Below are 20,711 nucleotides of genomic sequence, written 5' to 3'. Positions count from 1 at the left end.
TCACAAAAAAATTATGCATACTCTAACTATCATCAAGTAGAGAAAATGAAATGCTGCAACAAATTATGGCAACCTAGTCCTGGCAAAAAGCTGCAATAACAATAAGCAGTAGTAATATATGTAAAGTGTACTCCTACATCCTGGAGAAAGACTGGCAGTGTAGCATAAAAGACAGAGAAGGAGCACAGCTAAAATGAATCCTTATTAGGACTCACAATAATATTGTATTATGTATACAATGTAATTTTTCTGTTTATTCTGTACCTTCAGTGTGACTTCAAAGTAGTTGTCATGGTTAAATATACTTCAATTTTTAAAGTGTGCCTCAGGTCTAGGTGAAGAGGGATTGAAATGTTCATAGCTGAAAGCACTTATCAAATTAACAAAAAACAAGGAGAGAAGGAGGAAAATAATTATTTAAACTAATTTCCTAAACAAGAGCAGCAACGTTACTGAGACAGAATAACATACGAAATATAGTCAGTTAAGGAGTGGTTTACTGAGGGTGATGATTTTAAGAGGTGTATGCATGTGAAAATATATGCTGTATGCTATATTATGTGTAGACAAATTGACTAAACTTCAGAAAAGTTTACAGGTCTTTTATGCTTGAATCCCCATCCACCTCTACTTGTAATTACTGCTGTAGTCTTTCTCTCTTGAGTAACCTAGAAGCATTTTGACCCATTCATTCTAGGACGCGTCTACAGCATGATTATTGAACTTCTTTTCACAATATCTAATGACAAATGCATTTGATTGAGATAGAAACAACTGGAGACTTTGCAGCAAAGGATACTGCTGAGCAATACAGATGTTAGTTGTCTGCACTTCAAGCAGGAAGAAAGCTTGACACCATGATAATCCTCAAGATCTTGCACTGTCACTCAAATCTTGCTGTGGAATGAAGGCTATACGATTTCTTTGGATGATCTTTGAGAGACAGGGTGGGTGAAGTAAAATCTTTTATTAGACCAATTTCTGTCAGTGAAGCAAACAAGCTTTTGAGATTACACAGATCTTCTTGATTTCTTTTTTAAAATACAAAGTGCTGTCATAATACAGTACAGTCTGCAGTAGAAAAATATTTCTTTCTCTGAGGCACAACATTAATTATCACTATCACCATCTTCATCAAAGGTAAAAGAGATGTCACTTATACAAGACTAGAGATGTGATCAGATTCCACTATAATCCATCATTAATTAATGCACTATTATAGTGCTATGATGATAGGGAGATAGTCTGATATCTGTATTACTGTTAAATTAATTTAGTTCTGATTAATATTCTAGAAACAGAATAAGAAAAGGAACCTGGTGATATTTAGGCCAGAAACTACAGGTTACAAAACTGATTTTGATAAATGGTGTAATATGAGGCTGAGAAACTAGGTTAGGTTAATTAGGTTGAGGTCAATGTTTTTTTGCTTGAAATTAAGCATGTAGGTAAGTGTTTGTGGCTGGTAACTGTAGATTCTTTGGTGCATAAGCTTTTGTCCTCATCCTCTATTTTTGCACAGCTCATCACAAAGTGACCCTGATTCTGTTTTGGGTCACTAGGTGCTGCTGTATAATAAATAAATAACAATAAATGTTTCAGTATCCTGCCAATTGCCTTGTTTTTCCCCCTTCTGGTGCGAGAACTTACTTCCTGTATTTTTATGTTCAATAACTTCCTAGTCTTATGCCATCTATTTGTGTTTTTCAAACTGTACCTTTTAAAAGACAGGATTAAAAAAAAAAATCTTTTCTCCTTTAAAAAAAAAGAAAAGCTTATTTGCAAAGACCAAGGGCTCAATCATGCAAAGATGCATATGAGACTACTTATTTGAGTAAAGTTACTCATGGGCATAAGTGTTTGCAAGATTGAGCCCTTGAAACAAGATTTGATTAAGGTGGCATGTTATCCTGGTAGCTGGAGCAGCAGCTTCTTGATTATTCATTTTTTGTTCTGAAGGAAGCTTAGAGTCCAGTAAAGGGCAAATGGCTGGTCTGCTCAGCATCCTGCCAATGCCAACTGTAGCAGACACGTCAGAATTCTAAAACCACAGGATTTCATTTGTTCTGTTTGTCCCAGTTCAGGGCAACTGCACCTGTGTTTCCCTTTAGTATCCACCAAGAATACCCACTGTCAGGCTTCCAGTTGCCCAGCCATTGCCTTTCTGGGTGGATACTTGCATTTCTCTCCCTTCTGATTTTCCAGGCTGTACCGTTTCCTGTCTTCAGTTTAATTCCCAGCACAGACAGGCTGCCCAAGGCCACCTGCTTACTTTCTCTTCAGAGCTGGTGAACGGGTGTAATTGCTAGTTATACAGTACCAAACAGCACTTCCTATGCAAGCCTGCTTTATTCTTAAAGTAAAAAAGCATTACAGAGAAACATTAAAAACATTAAAAGAACATTAAAAACATTAAAAACATTAAAAACATTAAAAGAACCTAGACAATTTACTAGATACCATCCCAACCCTAACATGGATTCTGGCAGGAGCGGTTCTTCAATGCCCCACCCAAGGGGAAGTCCTTATGGCTACAAACTCATCACAGGTTCAGCTCTGAACAAGCATGCAGTCTTATGAGACCTCAGAAGGCCCAGTCCTTCCAACCTTTCTCTAAGGATTGGGACCCTCCATGGCCCAAGGCTCCTGTCCATTTGCTAGTTCAGGATAAGGCCTTGAGCCAATTTAAAACAAAGCTATTTATGCCAAAACTCTTTTTTTGTTTGTTTGCTTGCTTGTTTGTTTTTTGTCAGTGATCCTTCGAGAATCCCACTGGAACCAGTATATGCATACCTTTCCAGGGGGCTGGCTTCTCTGGAGATGCCACAATCACCTAATCACGCCCTGCTGCTCTCTGATTTAGTCGTCCCATGAAAATACATATAATAACACATACACAATTGCACATTTAATACAATGGACACCAAAGGTATCAACGCTAATTCAGTAAGGTTTAACTTAATTCAATAACCTTTATCTTCATTCCTTAAGGTTTGTTCAGGAAATTGTCAGTCTGTCATACAAATTCCAAAAGGAGATCACAAAATAACCTTATTATATTATAGATTTATAAGAATCCTTCACTCTCAATGCTTCCATTTAAGCATTTTCACTTTCTTCTTTTATGGTTACTATATCTATATATTTATTATATACACCCACTTTTTTCATATGATTTTGCATTAGCAATAGTATTTTGTCTCTTGTAGAAAGAATCTTGCTGTCTGTATCCATATCGAGAGTGGGGTGGGAGGAGGTATTTTTTCATGCTTTGTGTGTATATAATAAGATCTTCTACACTTTCCACGGTATGCATCCGATGAAGTGAGCTGTAGCTCACGAAAGCTTATGCTCAAATAAATTGGTTAGTCTCTAAGGTGCCACAAGTACTCCTTTTCTTTTTGCATATCTTTCCTGTTTCTTATAGAAACAAGTTGATTTTAAACAATGAAGAAACTGCTACATATTTAATAACGTCCTTTTCTATAACAAGTTGCTTTGTTTTGTGTATATAAAAATTTTAATAATCTACCCTAATTGGATCCATTTTAAATGCAATACAGAATGTTAGAATTAAACAGCTGGCAAACTGTTCAAAACTGAGGGAAACAAGACACAAGAATCACTTTCATTTTATATGGAATCAAAGTGCCTTTCAAAACACCTTGCATGTACTATAAGATATTCTAATTACATCAGTGTAATAGTTACAGTTGAACTAGCAGTTTCTTTCATGCCCTGACTTCAGGCACTTAAACATATTACACTTTGGATTGAAATGTTTTCTGCTTGTTAAGTTTAAGGTAAATGTCTTGGTAAAATTATGTTTAAGTTATGAAGTTTTTCACATTGGGTGCTTCAAATAATACAATGCAGCAGGAGCAGCTGAAAGATGTATTCTTTGTAAACCAACGTTTAAAACTTCTGTAAAGCAGGTTAGTGCATGGACATGTAGTGTCTGTGACTCCACTACATTCTTAACTGCAGGGCTCTGGATAGATGTGCATGTATTTGGAATGGTAAATATGGAAATAAATGCAGCAATGTTTATTTCATTTCTTAGATATCAGACGGTCCATATGAAGAATGCATTTGAATTTTTTACATCAAAACCCTGGACATACATGCTGCTTATATTCCTTATAAGTTAGTGTGTGTGTGTGTGTGTGTGGAGCTTGTCTTGCCTAGGGCCTGTTCCTCCTCCTATTAAAACCAACAGCAAAATTCCTATTGATTTTGATGGAAGCAGGATTGGGCTTTTATGGTTTTCCTGCAAGCTGGAGCCGTCCCAGGGAGATCAGTCGTACACTTTGAGTAACACTGTTGTAAATCATTTTAGATATATTTCAAAAGAAATCAATGGCAAAAGGCACTTGAGACTTTTTAGTAATGCCAGGCTGAATGTCAAAAAAAGCTAATAAAACGACCAGCTTTAAATCTGCAAGACAGGAAAAACATCAAAATATAAATGAAAGACCAATAACGACAAACATCATTAATGATCTGGTCATGTTGGAGGTGTTTAAGTATTTGCACTTCATGTATAGAGCATTATTTATGGAGACCTAGTGGAAGTGCTTTGCATGGAAATATTTGAGGCCTAGACCCTTTCCTCCAGGAAGGTAGGGTATTCCTTGTATTGCTTGAGGAAAAACATCTATGTCTAACAAACAGCAGTAAGAGGCTTTAAAGAGAGTCCCATTTATTCTTCCTAAGCCAGAGGGTAGAGGGCCACAGTATAGTTCCTCACTATAGTGAAAGGAAAAGAAGGGCTGCTTTGCACTCCAATAGCATAAGTCCGAAAGTTGTGTCTAATATAATGAGTAAAATGCAGGTGGGAGTGTATACAGACTCATTCTAGCTCTACTCGAGCCAGTGCGCTAAAGTGGTTCTCAACTAGGGGTACACATACCCCTAGGGGTACACCAACTCCTCTAAATATTTGGCTAATTTTACAACAGGCTACGCAAATGTCCTATGCAGGACATGTCTACACTATGGTGCTACAGCTTTAGTGCTGTAGCTGTGCCGTTTGTTGTGTAGACATGTCCCAAAAACCATCGACATGACTTTCAGTGTGAGTAGTGCTAGATTTTAAAAGTTATAGATCGGTACCAGGTTGGCTTTTCAAAAGTACATAGGTCCCTTCCTCCCATCAACTTCAGGGCCTTTTGAAAATTCCACCAGTTGCCTCACTGCATCTTTCGGTCCTAAATAACTTTAAAATTGTGCCCTTAAGATTTAGCAACCAAGTGACTTACGCTCCTTTAGAAAATGTTACCCACTATCTCTTCTTGTTATCTACAGAATTTTATAATTTGTGCTTTTAAAATACTTGGCTTATTAAGATCATTTAAAAAAAATGTAGGTCTATAGCTCATTAGCAATCCATTTCATTCTCTCTGGTTATTTCTGAAAGAATAGCCTGACAAATGTATTTAAGGTATTTGGATTCTGGGGCTAATAAAAGATTATATCTGAGGACTTATCTGATTGCTGGTATTTCTCAAAAGGTAGGGAATTTTATTCTAAAATAGAGACTTGACAGGGACTCCTTCTCACTCCCATAGAATTGCTTCAAAGCATTGATATTATCTTCTACCAGCCATTAAGTGTTGCCAGCTCTGAATCTGAAAGCATATTGATCTGTTGTCTGTATGCTGCACATGCTGGACAGATCTGTTTTATCTTGAGAATACAGAATCTGATTTCACTTCATTTTCTTGAGACTGGCAGTGCTTTCAAAAAGGGGTAAAACGCCTCACCCTGCCAAGTAATTGGGCTTTCCTAGAACATTTGGCATATAAATAATATATTAAAGAATAGGAATAATTAATCTGCTTTTAATAGTAACAGTATTTCAATTGGTGGGCTGGCTTAAATAATGCTGTTTTTTTCCTACTCCTACACACACTTTGTTCATTCACGCTACTAATGCTCTACAATCATTGTTCCAAGCCAGACTAGTTCATTAGCCATAGCTAATGATTAGGTTAGGCCAAATCTCATCTTCAGGTTTTGGTTGATTTTATTGTTCCATTTTTGGTTATCCACAGTGTAAAAACAGAGTCCCCCTGACAGACAGGGAGTACATATAGAAACAGTTATATCTACAGTAACAAACTCTGTACCTGATTCTGATCTCGCCAGTTCTTTTCAGAATCAAGCCATCTACTTACACTTCAGAGATTTCCAATCTAATTACAGTAGGGTAAACTGCACACTGTGGGTGAGATTGTCACCTTGCTACAGCCCACATATAGGAGCTGTAAAAACACTCAGTGGGGGTTTTCCCTGACACAGGCATTGTGTAAGGCCACTTAAGTAGCCCAACATGGATCTCCCTCCTTTCAAGTCCTGGTTCCCGCAGGGGTGGGTGGAAGGGGGCATGTCAGAGGTGGGCCCAGAGAGCTACAGGCATTCTAGCACTGCCACCTCCTAGGAAATTCAAGGTGGAAGCAGTAACTATAATAGCCTTCTGAACTTGTTGTGCTGGAGCTGGAAAGGTGTAAGAGTAGCTTAAAGCCACTTTTGTCCTCCCTGCCCCAAGGCAGTAAATTCTATTGAAACACAAAACCTCCTTCTGTCTTTTTTCTTTACTTTTTAGATCAGAAGATACAGGCTGCTGCTGCTGCTTCTTCTTTGAAGTTTGCAGGGGAGAAGGCAGAGTGGGGGTGAAGTTAGAAAGATCCCATATGGTGATAGTTGGCAGAATAGGCTGTGGTGGCAATTTTGCAACAGAAAAGCTTCAAAAACAGACTCCAACAAGAACTGCTGAGCTTGATACCATTAACTTGGGTTTGAATAGAGACTGGGAGTGGCGGGGTCATTACACATATTGAATCTATTTCCCCATGTTAAGTATCCTTACACCTTCTTGTCAACTGTCTAAATGGGCCATCTTGATTATCACTACAAAAATGTTTTTTTTTCTCCTGCTGATAATTGCTCATCTTAACTAATTAGCTTCTCACAGTTTGTATTGTAACTTTCCAACTTATTTCAGAGTAACAGCCGTGTTAGTCTGTATTCGCAAAAAGAAAAGGCGTACTAAGGTTAGTCTCTAAGGTGCCACAAGTACTCCTTTTCTTTTTCCAACTTATCTATATGTATATATATCTTACTATATGTTCCATTCTATGCATCCAATGAAGTGAGCTGTAGCTCACGAAAGCTTATGCTCTAATAAATTGGTTAGTCTCTAATGTGCCACAAGTACTCCTGTTCTTTTTGCGGATACAGACTAACACGGCTGCTACTCTGAAACATGAAGAACTACAGTCTGTCTGAAACCAGCAGACTGAGTAAAGATCCTTTACTGTATATTCATTACTATCAAATCTTGAGTCGTCTCTGCTGAGCAGGACACTGCAGTGTCTGAAAACTCTCTTGTTTTTTCTGCTCTTGCATAACCTTTACAACAGGCGACAGTGTGTCCATGTTCTGGATATTGTCTTATTAAAACAGGTATTTCTAATAAACTGTAAAAATAATCAGAATTTCTACTTAGATTTGCTTTAAATCTAAACCTACTGTAGAACTGAAATTTCTCAGATTGTATGCAGTGTCATAGCCATGATGGTCCCAGGATATTAGAGAGACAAGGTGGGTGAGCTAATATCTTTTATTGGACCAACTTCTGTCAGTGAGAGAGACAAGCTTTCGAGCTACACAGAACTCTTCTTCAGGTCTGGGAAATGTACTTCATGTCACAGCTAAATATAAGGTGCAACAGATTGTTTAGCGTAAGTGGTTAACACATTTCAAGAGACCATTCAAGGTGAAATGGCCCATATCTCCAATCATATGAGGGGAAGATGAGAAAAATCTGGGGGTGGGATTGGGATGGGGGGGTTTAGTGGATTATAGATTGTTGTAATAAGCCATAAATCTGGCATCTCTGGTCAGTCCATGGCTTTTAGTGTCTAGCATAGTTATGAATTTAAGCTCCCAGGTTTGTCTTTTGAAGATGTGTACAGATTTTCTTTGAGGATGAGGACTGATAGGTCAAATGCAGAGTGATTGCTTTGTGAAAAGTGTTCACCCACAGATGATGTGGTGTTTTTTGTCTTATCATTTTCTTGTGTGAGTTCATTCCAGAGCATAGAGATTGTCTGGTTTCACCCACATAGTTGCTATTGGTGCATTTAGTGCACTGGATGGTGTAATAGGCATGTATAGGATCCATGGATCTTGAAAGGAGTGTTATGGGGGTTATGATCATCACCCACACACCCCCAAAGTTGCTAGTTTTACAGAAATGAACTTAAAATGTTCCTTTAAAAGTGAAATAGTAACTGTGGGCAAAAGATAAGAGATGCAACCTCTTTGAATCACTGCTTGTGTGTTAATTTCTAGTTTCCTTCTGGATTTCTTTTGAAGAATGCAATATGCTTCCTGTATTGTGGTTACTCTGGTGACCATTAAAAGGAAACTAAAATATATGTTTAAAAGATATTCTCTAGACTCCAGTGGGGCTCATCACTACTCAGCATTGGTGGTAGCATTTGGACCATGTGCCAGCAAAATTGTTGGGAATTGATGCCCTTTTCAAGGGAGGGGCTTTTTCCCTGTTCCAATATTAGTGTCCTGTCTGTGGACTCAGACTGTAAGAGTTGTAATCTTGTACCACTTGATGAACAGGGAGTACAGAGTGAATAAATGGAATTATTATTAAGTGGTTTTTAATCCTAGATATGTTGACTTTTTATTATTGTATGAGGCTGTTACTGTTCTCTGCTACGATTTAAGAACATCCCACAACAATGTGTTCTACTGTCATTTCAGCTCACGCATGTCTGGGGAAAAAAACCTTTCATTTTGATAAAGACATTGCTTTCCTACTAAAAATCAAGTAATATTTCATGCTAATATATCCAGACTGATTCAATAGCCTAATGAATAGTAAAAAGTGAGATACGTTGACCTAGGTACAGAAGTGACATCAGATCTTTGGAACCTTCAGCCTCTTGTTAGATAAAGGTATTGTGGAGGCAAAGCTCTGTTTCCAAGGCGATAAGGAGAAATGAAACCAACATAATTGGTAAGTGACAGCATTTTAGTGATGGGGATTAGCAGGGCGGTGAAATGTTGTCTAGTATGAAGTGGATTTTGTAGCATTACTTTGACGGGGTGGGGGTGGGGGAAGAGGGTAGGTTCACGTCACACTGGGAGGGAGGGAGGGAGGGAGGGAGAGTCCCAGGGCTTGGAGTAGTATAGAAAAAGGCATAATGTCAAAAGAGGCTCAAGAGAAAAAGATAAAGAAGGGACAAGTGAGACCTGTTCATTTGTGAAGATGGTAGGAAATAAGAACAGAGGTTAAGGCAGGGCAGAGGGGTTTTTTTCCCCCCTATTTAATTGCTTTGTAAAAATCTTAACTTTTCATATGTAAACTGGACACTAAGGTGGTTTCAGGGACTATGGATCTCAAACCCTGGTCCAGAGCACTTTCTGGAGCCATTAAATTCTGAGTTGCCAACAGTTGCTAGAGCTAGAAGCTGAACTCTGACAGAAGACTCATCCTGGGATCTGACTGGCAGAATGCTGCGGGTCTTGATTGGTTCCCTGCTTGTATTACAACTGAGCACAGGAACAGGAAGTTGTCTTGCAACTGGGTTTCCCCTGCTTAGGACAGATTCCCTTGCAGTTCCTTGCTCCTACTGCCTGACTCTGACCACCTGGTAACCTGACCCTGCCTGCTTCCTGACTCTCTTGCTTTGCCTTCTGGTCTGTCTCCTACTCTGACCTGGTATCTGATCTGGCCCTGCTCCCAACTCCCACTCCAACCACTAGGATATATCGCTCACATCCCAGTCATTGCAGCTTGCATGGACCACTTAGGCCACAGGAGTGAGCCCGATGCTGGCAGAATGGAGCTGTCTAGCCTTTTGGGAGCATTGGACACACTTGAGTGGGCTGCCCACTTTTAGGAGTACAACCAAGCCCTGCAGGCCCAGGTCATCCAGCTAACCTTGGGGAGCCAGTTGTTGCACGAGCAAATCAGACAATTGCTTGCCAAAAATGCTGCAGTCGAGACACACCTCTGTTCTCCAATACATCTGCTGGAACGGTTTGATGATGATTGCAGGTGATTCTAGGGTTTTATAAACCAATGCTGCCTCCTGTTCATGATGCAGTCTCAGTCCTACAGAGGCTGCCTAAACAAAGTTCCGACAGGGGCAGAGCACTCCTAGCCTCCTGTGCAGCACAGTTCTGCCACCTTGTGGCTGATTCAAATGGGAATGAGGCAGCACAGCTGTACCGGTTCCGATGGGGCCCGTGAGAAGAAATTTATAGGTGCCTGTGAGTCTGGATGCCCTCATGTGTCTCACCAACTGTGTAGACAATCCATTATAAGAATGAAGAGAGGAAAAAGGGGCCGAGCCCCCCTTGGGGAAAGAACAAAGTTGGTGTCAGTGCATGTGTGTGTATGGGTCAAAGCACCTTTTTTACCAACTGAGTACCACTTCTGAGTCCACCTGCAATTACCGGCATCGTCTCCCAAACTAGCCACCTCAGACCTAGTGGAGACGATTCATCGGTCACAGAAGGAAGTTAAGCATCACATGGAAAAAACAAGAGCATATGGACCAGCCTCAACAGCAAGGCCACACCTATTCAGTGGGGCAAAAGGTGAGGTTTTCCAGGGAGCATCTCTGCACAGACAGACTGGCTTACCAGTTGGACTTTCGGTTCCTTGGGCCGCTTAAGGTCAATCCAGTCATTTCTGAATTTCAGCAACACCGCTCGCTCTCTCTCTCTGAAGATTCATCTGATGTTTCATGTATCTCTTTGAAATGTTACATGGAAAACCCTTTCCTTCACAGGACCTGTCCACCTCCTCCACCAGTACTGATACTGGGTGTGATAGTCATCGTCCAGACACCCCCAGGGGAGAACAGGGTCTGAACCCTAGAGAATAAGCAATTGAATCAACTAGTTGTATACAATGTTTTTGTTGTCGTAGTAGTAATAGTATAACTATGTCAAGTAAGGTCTCTTACGAAAGCTTGTAATGTTATAAACTTAATGATCAGTAGGAGATATGGATATAGATTATGGTTATGAACGTATGCATGTATATGTGTAGAAAATTTGTAATTGTAGTGCAACTATAGCATCCCCTCACAACAGTGGGTAAAGTAATCGGGCAGAAAGGGGCATTGAATCCCATCTTGGCCTGGGGTACCAATGTGCTTATGGCTGAACCATGCTCAGTGCCACTAGAGAATCTATCTGTTTCACAGTATGTAGGAGCAGACAGGTTGATGTACGTTCGTTGTGCCAAGGAATTCTGCATTACATGTAGGTGATGCGGCTGAGCTTCGCTGTAGTTCAAGGTAGCTCCAGTTTTATTTACTTTGCTTGCTCCATCCCATATATTATATGACAGTTCCAATATCTCCTGGTTTAATATCCTCTTCTAAGACTTAGCAGTGTGCTTAATCAACATATGAAATGTGGGCTGGTCATGAATATTAATCAAAGTTGAGCTCTTGTCTCATTGTTTGCTACCAATGAATTGCCACTGGAGCATAGTACATTTGCAGTAACAGTAATAACTGAACTCAGTGACAGAGAAACCTAATAGTTTTATAATTTTGACAGTTTTGCTTTTCCGTGCTCGGAGATTGAATTGCAAAAGTGAGATTGGAGAGAGAGCTCCTGCTGTGTCCCTTTTAGCTTTCACAAATTATTTTATTTTCTTATGAAATGTTGTAAAATATTTGTAAATGATTCCTCAATAAAAACAACTGCAAAGTATTGCCAATGCAGTGTGGTGATATGCACAGCGGTAAACTATCAAATTTGAGCATCAAAGGAGGTAATGAGAACAAGCTGAATGACTGTGCTGGCCTAAGTAGGAGAAATCCTGAAAAAATTCTAAATGGCATTTCAATTTGCTGTAACTTTACAACATACTCACCAACATCTGAACCATTTTTCTTCTCTTGCAATTGGATTTTATTCAGTGTAATTGCTATGGGATATCCAGTCCTACCAGGGAGATTAGTGCTGTCACAAATGCTTGAGAATGTGATAATGATAATGATCAGCTACAAATGGGAACTTGGACATCAATTATGGGTATCTTAAAAGCCAGGCATAAGTAAAAATAAGACACCACTTCTGATCATTTTCTTCCTTTAAAGAAAGCCTTTCCCACCTCATTTTGTTTTGAGAGTATAGAACAGTTATTATTGGACTCCAGAATGCTTTGAGAAATTTAATTTTGAAAATACATAGTCTAGAAGATGTTTCACACATCTGACAATCTTGATACACATTTGGTTTGGTAAAGACTGTGCTTGAATTTGGCTAGTGGAGTTGGACTACCTCTTGAACCAGTTTGTCAAATGTGCATCCCATTTGCTATAGCTCATTGATCTTTCAATATTCTCTCACTTAATGTCATTTTAGCATGCTGCAGTGAAGGATGTTAAGCTGCTAAATTCCTAAATTTGTTGCTGAAAAAAAGGCAAGGGACACCAAGGAAAGAGCAGCACAAAGGATGGGAGATCAGGAAAAGAAAAGGGGAGCTGAAAGCACAGGAATCGAAAGGAAAGTGAAAAGGCAGTGATAACTGTTACACTCTCTGAAATGGCTCATGACTGCACATGCCTACCTCAGGGCAGACTGACAAATGCATGGTGGTGGTATGTTCTATAATTAGATTTCCCCAGCCCAGTAACGACTGTGAACTCCTGGACTACTGTAACAGTCTTTCCGTGCACCATAGACGGTTCACTTAGGCTCTCCAGTCTATCTTGCCACCCAGGCCAGCTAGACTTAGTGATAAATGATCACTTACACCAAAAATCACAAAATATTCAGGTTGCTCCCAGTCCCAAGAGACCAGTCACTTACCCCAGATCAGTTTGTACCTTAGATCTCAAACCAAAGACAATGTTGGTAGCCAATCTTATAGTAAACTAAGTAAGGATTTATTAACTAGGAAAAAATGAGTTATTTACAGGTTAAAGCAGGCAGCATATATGCACAAATTAGTTAAATCTATGTCTCAAAAGGTGACAGATGTAGTAACCGATCAGTGCTGAATGTCTTTTAAGGGCTATGCCAGGTTGACCCTGGGGATCTCTGCTTTTTGATTCTTAGCACTAGCCCTTGTAAGAGTCCAAACAGCAAAGAGGTATTCATGTCAACTGTCTTTATTTCCCTCTTCCAGCATTCAAACCAACGGGATGAGGCCTTCTGTACGTACTTCTGCATGTGCGGATGGGGCAATCAACAAAGCTTTTGTCTTAAAGGCCTGATTAATTTTAATAGCCCTCCTGGAAAGGGGAGGGGAGAGGCACTCTTTCTGTCTGGGTTCAGAGCAGGCATTTGTACTATTATAAAACAAAGATAATGTATCTTGCAGCAGGGAATACAGACATTACAGGTAAGATTAATGCATGCAGCAATTTACAAGCATTTTATAGAATCTGTACACAAAAAACATTATTTCAAGTCTAACACCTATCTTGAACAATACTAACATATCGGTGAGCTGGTCTGGTTTACAGCTATGAATTTGTCAGTGCTCAGCTGATGGCTACAGACTTGGCAAGAGCTGGTACCTGGTTTACCAGCATCATATTAACAATCAAAAGAGATGAAAGTAACAAGCAGTTTTATATTCAGTAAGAAAATGCATACAGCGGAAACCTTCCAGTTAAGGAATGCAATAGGGCTAGAATACTCGTATGTAACAGTTGTATATTTTCGAGGTAGCTCTTTCAAAGGCCATACAGTGAGGAAGTGGCAGAGGCAGGATTAGAACTTTACAGTTCCATTAGATCATGAGGGCTATGTACGTTGTAGGTTTGTTTTTTACTGTGAGGAAAATACATAGAGGCCTCAAATTCATTGTCAGAGTGGCTAAACTTCTATAATGAATTATTAACAATTATCCTGTGATAGTTCTGACTGGCAATGTTGTCTCAAATTTTCACATACTTAGACGGGAAAGGGAAGTGATGTTTAGGATAAATTAAACATATTGATAGAGCTTCAAACATTTGCTTCATTATAAGTATCCAGGCCCCTATTCAGGAAAGCACTTAATCACATGGTTACATTTATGCACAGGCTTAAATGCTTTCTTGAATCGAGATACTTTTCTGAATCAAAGCATTTTGGGAGGCCCACACTACTTCCAGTTCACTCCTTCCACTTCAGGTCCTTCCCCAATCCCAACAGAAGCCCTGGCTCTCCCATCTCCCAAAGGACAAAATAGTAGAGATGGTCACATGGGCTAAATCACTGCTGTCACAGAATTGTGTCCTCTCTTCAGACAGCGACCAGAGATGGTAGATCCCAGAACTCCCTCTCTTGAGCCTATTGAATGAATATTTAAAATTTAAGATGCTGTAGTACTTCTGCAAATTTTTTTGCCCCAAAGTATATCACAAGATAGTTACATCCTGCAGTATTCAAGACCAGGTCATCTCTCTCTCTCTTCGCTCAAGATTAGTGATTTTCATCATAATGAAAGTATAATGGATATTTTGTGAGGCACTAAATGGTGGGAAGCTGAAAAGTTTTTTTAAATTTTTAAAGAGATGAGTTCATTTGATCTCTGATAGGTTTATAATAGCTTCTACTACACCAAAAGAGGAGGCCTGATCAGGAAGGAAAAGAGCCCGTTTGTGAGGATGACTTACAGTGAGAGAGAGGAGCCATCTCTCTGTTACTTAAACTGAAATTTTTTTGACTTAGAGAAATTGAACACAGAAGCTATCAGAAAATTGGGTAGATGATTCCCTGTGTCATAGGGTTGTTGTGAGGACTTATTAGCTAATGTTGGTACAGCACTTTGAAAACCTAATAGTTTGGTACCGAAATGCAAGTTTTTTGTCAGTGCCTTGTTCTAGTGTTCATACAGTGGTGTGTGTGTTCTGAAATTCAAGACTCTACCTTTAAAGAAATTGCCTGACAGCTTGTCATTTATTGAGCATTTTGAAATATGTGCACTTATAACTCCTGATTCACAAGCCAGGTGACAGTGAACTTATTTAATTTAATTTTAATTATTTTTTTTAATTAAAACTTCACACTAATATTATGGAACATAATTAGCAAGGAGGTACATATGTTTTATGTCTGTATTAGGGCATACTAGTGTATACTACTTTCTTTCTCCTACCCCCGCAACCCGGACACATTCTTCTTGTACTCTGAGCATATTCACTCAACTAATTCTCACATTCACTCATGAGAATTAATTTTCAAATACTGGACAATTACAGACATTCACAGATTATAAACTTAACACATGGTCAGCTGTTTTCTTCATTCACCTTTTGTTTTCGTTTATGCTTCTGGAGTGACATGTATATTGAAACCACCATCATGAGGTATGGCGAAGGCTATGGTTGCATCATTGGAAGAACCCTGAAATCAGAGAGACTCAAGACTTGGGCTCTTAGCCTCCACATATGCAGCCTATAGGTGGAAGACATTGCAAACACAAATTACACCCGTGAGGCACAAATACAAGAGATCCACAAAGAAGAAATGAAGTTATGAATTGCTGTGAATGAAAGGCAAAGAGAAACCATTAGTTGGAAGCTAGAACTGTGTGTTGGTCCCTTAGACACCAGTAAGCACCCAGAAGCAACAGCCAATAAACAAGGACATCACCATTAATCAATGTAGACAATGCACTTCCAATATGAATTTGCAAAATGCAAGAATTTGAATGTAGCTGGCCCATAAGGTTCTATGACAGAGACATTGGCAGTGACAAAAAAGCATGTACTGGTTGGTCCATCAAAGGTATCTAACGCTAAGCTCATCTATTCAAGGGTGGTGATGCACAAGTTCACAAGAGGCTGACATTAAGAATATTTTGTTACATGAGTTGGCTCATGTGCCAACATCAGTGTTCACTGACTCTGGTGACATGAATATTGCAAAGGCTAAGTTTAACCTAAGGAATCAGCTGCAGACAGAAGTCTCAGCTAAACATACTTCACAAGAAGTCACCGGCAGAGTCCGTGATGGTTCCACAGTTCTTTGGGTAGTACACTGGCTAGCAAGTGATATCATCATGTATGTCATGAACAGTTTTGTAGTATTGAACATAAACTAGCAGCAGGTGATGTATACCTCATCTTTGACAGGTACAAAGATTTCAAGATAGAGTGTCACAAGATCTAGCAAAGCTACAGAAGCAAGGAGAGTGCATCAGCTGAGTACAGGTACACCGCCACCTCCACAGAAAATTGTATTTATGTTTACTGAAAATAAGAAACAATTGACTGACATCATTTGTACAGAACTCATTCCAGGCAAGAAGTTTCACCACCAACATGCACTGAAGCACAAACTAATCGTCGCAGGCAGAGACAACACAGCTGTTAAAATAACTATGTAGGTGTGGTGTTCAACAAAGAAGATATGGCCCTCACACGAGGAAGCCAAAAAAAATCCTTATACAACAAGTGGTGTTGATTGCAAAAGAGAAACCAATGGGAATATCAGTATTACCAGATGGCACTGACATTTGTCCTACTCTTGCACTATATACTTTGAATGTGACCTAACGTCTTTAGTGATTATGGAACCCAGTAATAGACATCCATTTTATTGTAGAGCAACTGTGGAACATTGTACTGGGCTTGTTAGCTGCCCACGCACTCTCAGGCTGAGATATAATGGTTTTTTCTATTTTGACCTGGGCAAAGTGTTGATTCTTCAAGCTAGATACTCACCTCTCTCAGTTGGGTGACATCCACGCGGCAATGGTATGCTGGCAACCACGTTCATGGCTGCATGCTATGGACAATCAAATTGTGCCACAATGTCAGAAGCACAGTACAAATTATGGGCAGCAGAAATGGCCAAAGGTACCATGGCAATACCAAAGCTCAACTCCTTATCTCCAACCACTGAAGTATTTATAGAAAATGTAAAATGAGCACATCTGTGTGGGAAAAGTGCTTTGCAGCCAGGTACACCACCCGCTGCAGTATGGATACATATGCAACAGTTCAAAGTCTCTTTCCAAAAACTGGGACACGGACACAGCCCTCCGATCAAGAATAGATCAGCAAGCAGGAAATCTTCTAAAACAAAAATATTTATTTAGAAGCGAGTGGTTACAGTAAAAGAGTAGAGAAATAAAATAGGATTACAGTTAAGGGAATAAAGTGGCGCGGCAAATAAAAAAGCAACATTACAGTAAGAATGTCAACTCTATGGCATATAACAATATAATTCACTTAATACTCTATACCTTATAACAATATAATTAAACATTGAACAATACATCAATTAAACATTCAATATTAAACACTTAAGACTAAGCATCTAGTAAACGCTGGCATGGCAGTTACTAAATGGGTAGGAGGAGATCTCACTCAGACCACAGACATTCAGCTTTATTTAAAATCGAAACCCATATGCTCTAGGATGTTAAAGTAGAAGAAAACTGAACTTACAGAAGCCTTCTTCAAAATCCCTCTGAACGGTCTTACAAGGTCCTTCTGCTCTGTTTAAATTAGGGATCATTGGTAAATTTAGGTAGCGCAGGTTCTCTGGTGAGTTCACCACAAGCTGCTGCTGAGATAAATGCTGCTCTGTGGTGGCAGAGACGGACGCCTGTTGGTAGTTGCTGCGGTGGCCCACTGCTGGCTCGGTGGCAGAAACGGCCATTGCCAGGGGCAACCTTGGAACCCTGGGTGGACTGCTGTTACTGCTGCTGCAAGAGCTGCCTGGGAACGATTCTAGCGAGCCTGGGTTGCACTGCTACTGGGCGGCATGACTAGGATGGAAAAATAATTAGCTATTACAGAAGTGGTTGCTATGGCTTGTGATGCCTCTGAAGTAGTAGCTGCTTTGTGAGCAATGGCCACTAGTGAGCATTGTCTGGGGCTAGCGAGCATTGTCAATGGTTCTGATCATGGGTAGCTAGCTACTCTGCTGCTAAGGCAATAGTTAGCTTTCTTACCCAGCAGGGTTCCAGTGGTGTGATTGCTGCAGCTCTGAGTGTCATCTTTCTTCCAGGTGTCCTGTAGGGTTCTGCTCTCCTACAGGTCCCTGTCCCCTACAAAGTTTTATTCTGCTGGATGTTGCCTTTTTATACAATTTGCAGCTTATTAGCGATAATTTATTGTAATTCAGCTTTCAGGGATTTGCATATGCTAATTTGTCACATGTATTAATATGTGACACTCAAGCTCAGCCAATCGGTTTCCAGAGATTATCATATGTTAATTATATGCTACTTAGTCACGTGTCTTAGTAGCTCCTTCATCCTCCTCTCAATGTATGCCTATCGAGTTTTTCAGGTGACCTTTGGATGAACCCTAGCTACTTCCTGTTTGAAAGTTCCATGTATTCCTATGGGCTTCAATGTATCTCTATGGGATTTTGCTGAGTCATTCCTCACAGGAAGTGGAATTTGCCATTGCATCATAAGAAGTGGACTCATTACATCATAGGTAATGGACCCCTATATTAGAAATGGGATCGCCCACTATATTACATCACCCTATAGCCAGCATTACTAGATGTTTCTAATTTAAACTATTCTTAATTTTTATTTAAAGATTTATTCCTAAAACTAATTACTATCCTAAGCATTCCAAAGGGTCCTGATACCATTACCACTTGTTTTATGTCCAAATTAAGCAGCAATTAGAATTTTTCTGAATTTAAATACTTTCCGAGGTTTTTCTGAAAATTTCCCATTTAAAGTGTTGTAAGGCATTTTGGGCAACGGAGGCAAAATCTCTGGTCACACAGATGGAGTGGAGAACATCTGTGCACTCTCATGCCTGCAGACACCCACCCAATAGCAGTCATAAAACATTTAGCTGCCTCTCATATCCATTTTGTTATGTTCAATATCTTCATTAATGATCTGCAGGATGGCATGGATTGCACCGTCAACAAGTTTGCAGATGACACTAAACTGGGAGGAGTGGTAGATATGCTGGAGGGTAAGGATAGGATACAGAGGGACCTAGACAAATTAGAGGACTGGGCCAAAAGAAATCTGATGGGGTTCAACAAGGACAAGTGCAGAGTCCTGAACTTAGGACGGAAGAATCCCATGCACTGCTACGAACTAGGAATAGAGTGACTATGCAGCAGTTCTGCAGAAAAGGACCTACGAGTTACAGTGGACGAGAAGCTGGATATGAGTCAACAGTGTGCCCTTGTTGCCAAGAAGGCTAACTGCATTTTGGGCTGTATAAGTAGGAGCATTGCCAGCAGATCGAGGGACGTGATCGTTCCCCTCTATTTGACATTGGTAAGGCCTCATCTGGAGTACTGTGTCCCCACACTACAAGAAGGATGTGGAAAAATTGGAAAGAGTCCATTGGAAGGCAACAAAAATGATTAGGGGACTGGAACACATGACTTATGAGGAGAGGCTGAGGGAACTGGGATTATTTAGTCTGCAGAAGAGAAGAATGAGGGGGGATTTGATAGCTTCTTTCAGCTACCTGAAAGGGGGTTCCAAAGAGGATGGATCTAGGCTGTTCTCAGAGGTAGCAGATGACAGAATAAGGAGTAATGGTCTCAAGTTATAGTGGGGGAGGTTTAGGTTGGATATTAGGAAAAACTTTTTCACTATGAGAGTGGTGAAGCACTGGAATGGGTTTCCTAGGGAGGTGGTGGAATCGCCTTCCTTAGAGGTTTTTAAGGTCAGGCTTGACAAAGTCCTGGCTGGGATGATTTAGTTGGGGATTGGCCCTACTCTGAGCAGGGGTTTGGACTAGATGACCTCCTGAGGTCCCTTGCAACCCTGATGTTCGTTGATTCCCCTAGGCAACATATTTTGCCCCTGTAAGCTAGAGCCAGCCTTGAGTGTTGTATCATTTCAGACTTTGATGTTGATACGTATTTTGTTTCTCTTTGTGGCTGTATGAAGCACAGAAAAAGGCTGTTGCACTAAAAATACATTTGTTTGAGCTATCTCTATACTCTGCTGCATTTGTTACTCACATGTAAGAAACAAAGCATCAAAAAAAGTGGCAGCAGGTCTTCATTAAAGGAAAAGAGTTTATTTCATATTTTATTATCTTTCTTCACTTGTCATGAGTGAGGTTGGAAGAAAATGAGAAATGGAAATGAGGGGGCCTAGAGATGGAAGTGAAATAAAGCTCTCTATAATGTATGTTCAGAAAGAAATTACTGTACCACCCACAAACAACACCAGAAAAGGCTAAGACTGAGGCTGATGGATTTTAGGACTTCTTTATAGTTATCAGAGAATTAAAAAAAAAATACAAGAACAAGGGGGCTAAAAAAAGGACTGATGAGCAAATAATGGTGCATTTTTTTGTCTTGTTTTTAAATAACTGATGGATTAAAAAAATCAATATGTCACTCCCATTCTCACAAAGAGAGCAGAGCTGGGTCTGGATCTCAAATTCCACCTTGGATGTTCGGATTCAATATTCAAGAAGCAAATCTGAACATAATTTAGTCAGTATGTATTGACAAGCAATGTTAGAGGATCAACAAGGGTTAATGCAGTGAACTAGATACAACTGAAGTGAGATTTTTTTTTTTGTTTGCAACCAGAGGTTGAGAGATAGAAATGAAGAGTGAAAAGTAATTTATGCCAGAACAAACAGTGTACAAGATGAAATCTTTACATGCAGTGTAAGTAACTTAAGATGGACCAATTGGGAAACTTACATGCTGGGTAAAATTTGGAAAAGCACCTAAGCGCCACATTTTCAAAAGCA

General features: G+C 39.8%; 1 long non-coding RNA gene across 1 annotated transcript in view; it reads left to right on the top strand.

Annotated features, from left to right (window-relative positions):
• The first annotated feature begins 8,836 nt into the window (after positions 1-8,836).
• Positions 8,837-20,711, top strand: part of LOC125635618 (uncharacterized) — a 70,255-nt gene continuing 58,380 nt past the window's right edge. Inside the window, exon 1 of the long non-coding RNA XR_007356319.2 lies at positions 8,837-9,043. This is a non-coding gene — a long non-coding RNA (uncharacterized LOC125635618). The remainder of the gene's footprint in view (positions 9,044-20,711) is intronic.

This window comes from Caretta caretta, chromosome 4 (genome assembly GCF_965140235.1).
Source record: "Caretta caretta isolate rCarCar2 chromosome 4, rCarCar1.hap1, whole genome shotgun sequence".
In the NCBI taxonomy this organism is placed as follows: domain Eukaryota; kingdom Metazoa; phylum Chordata; order Testudines; family Cheloniidae; genus Caretta; species Caretta caretta.
Note: the sequence above shows the minus strand (reverse complement) of the source record. Positions and strands in the feature narration are given on the sequence as shown.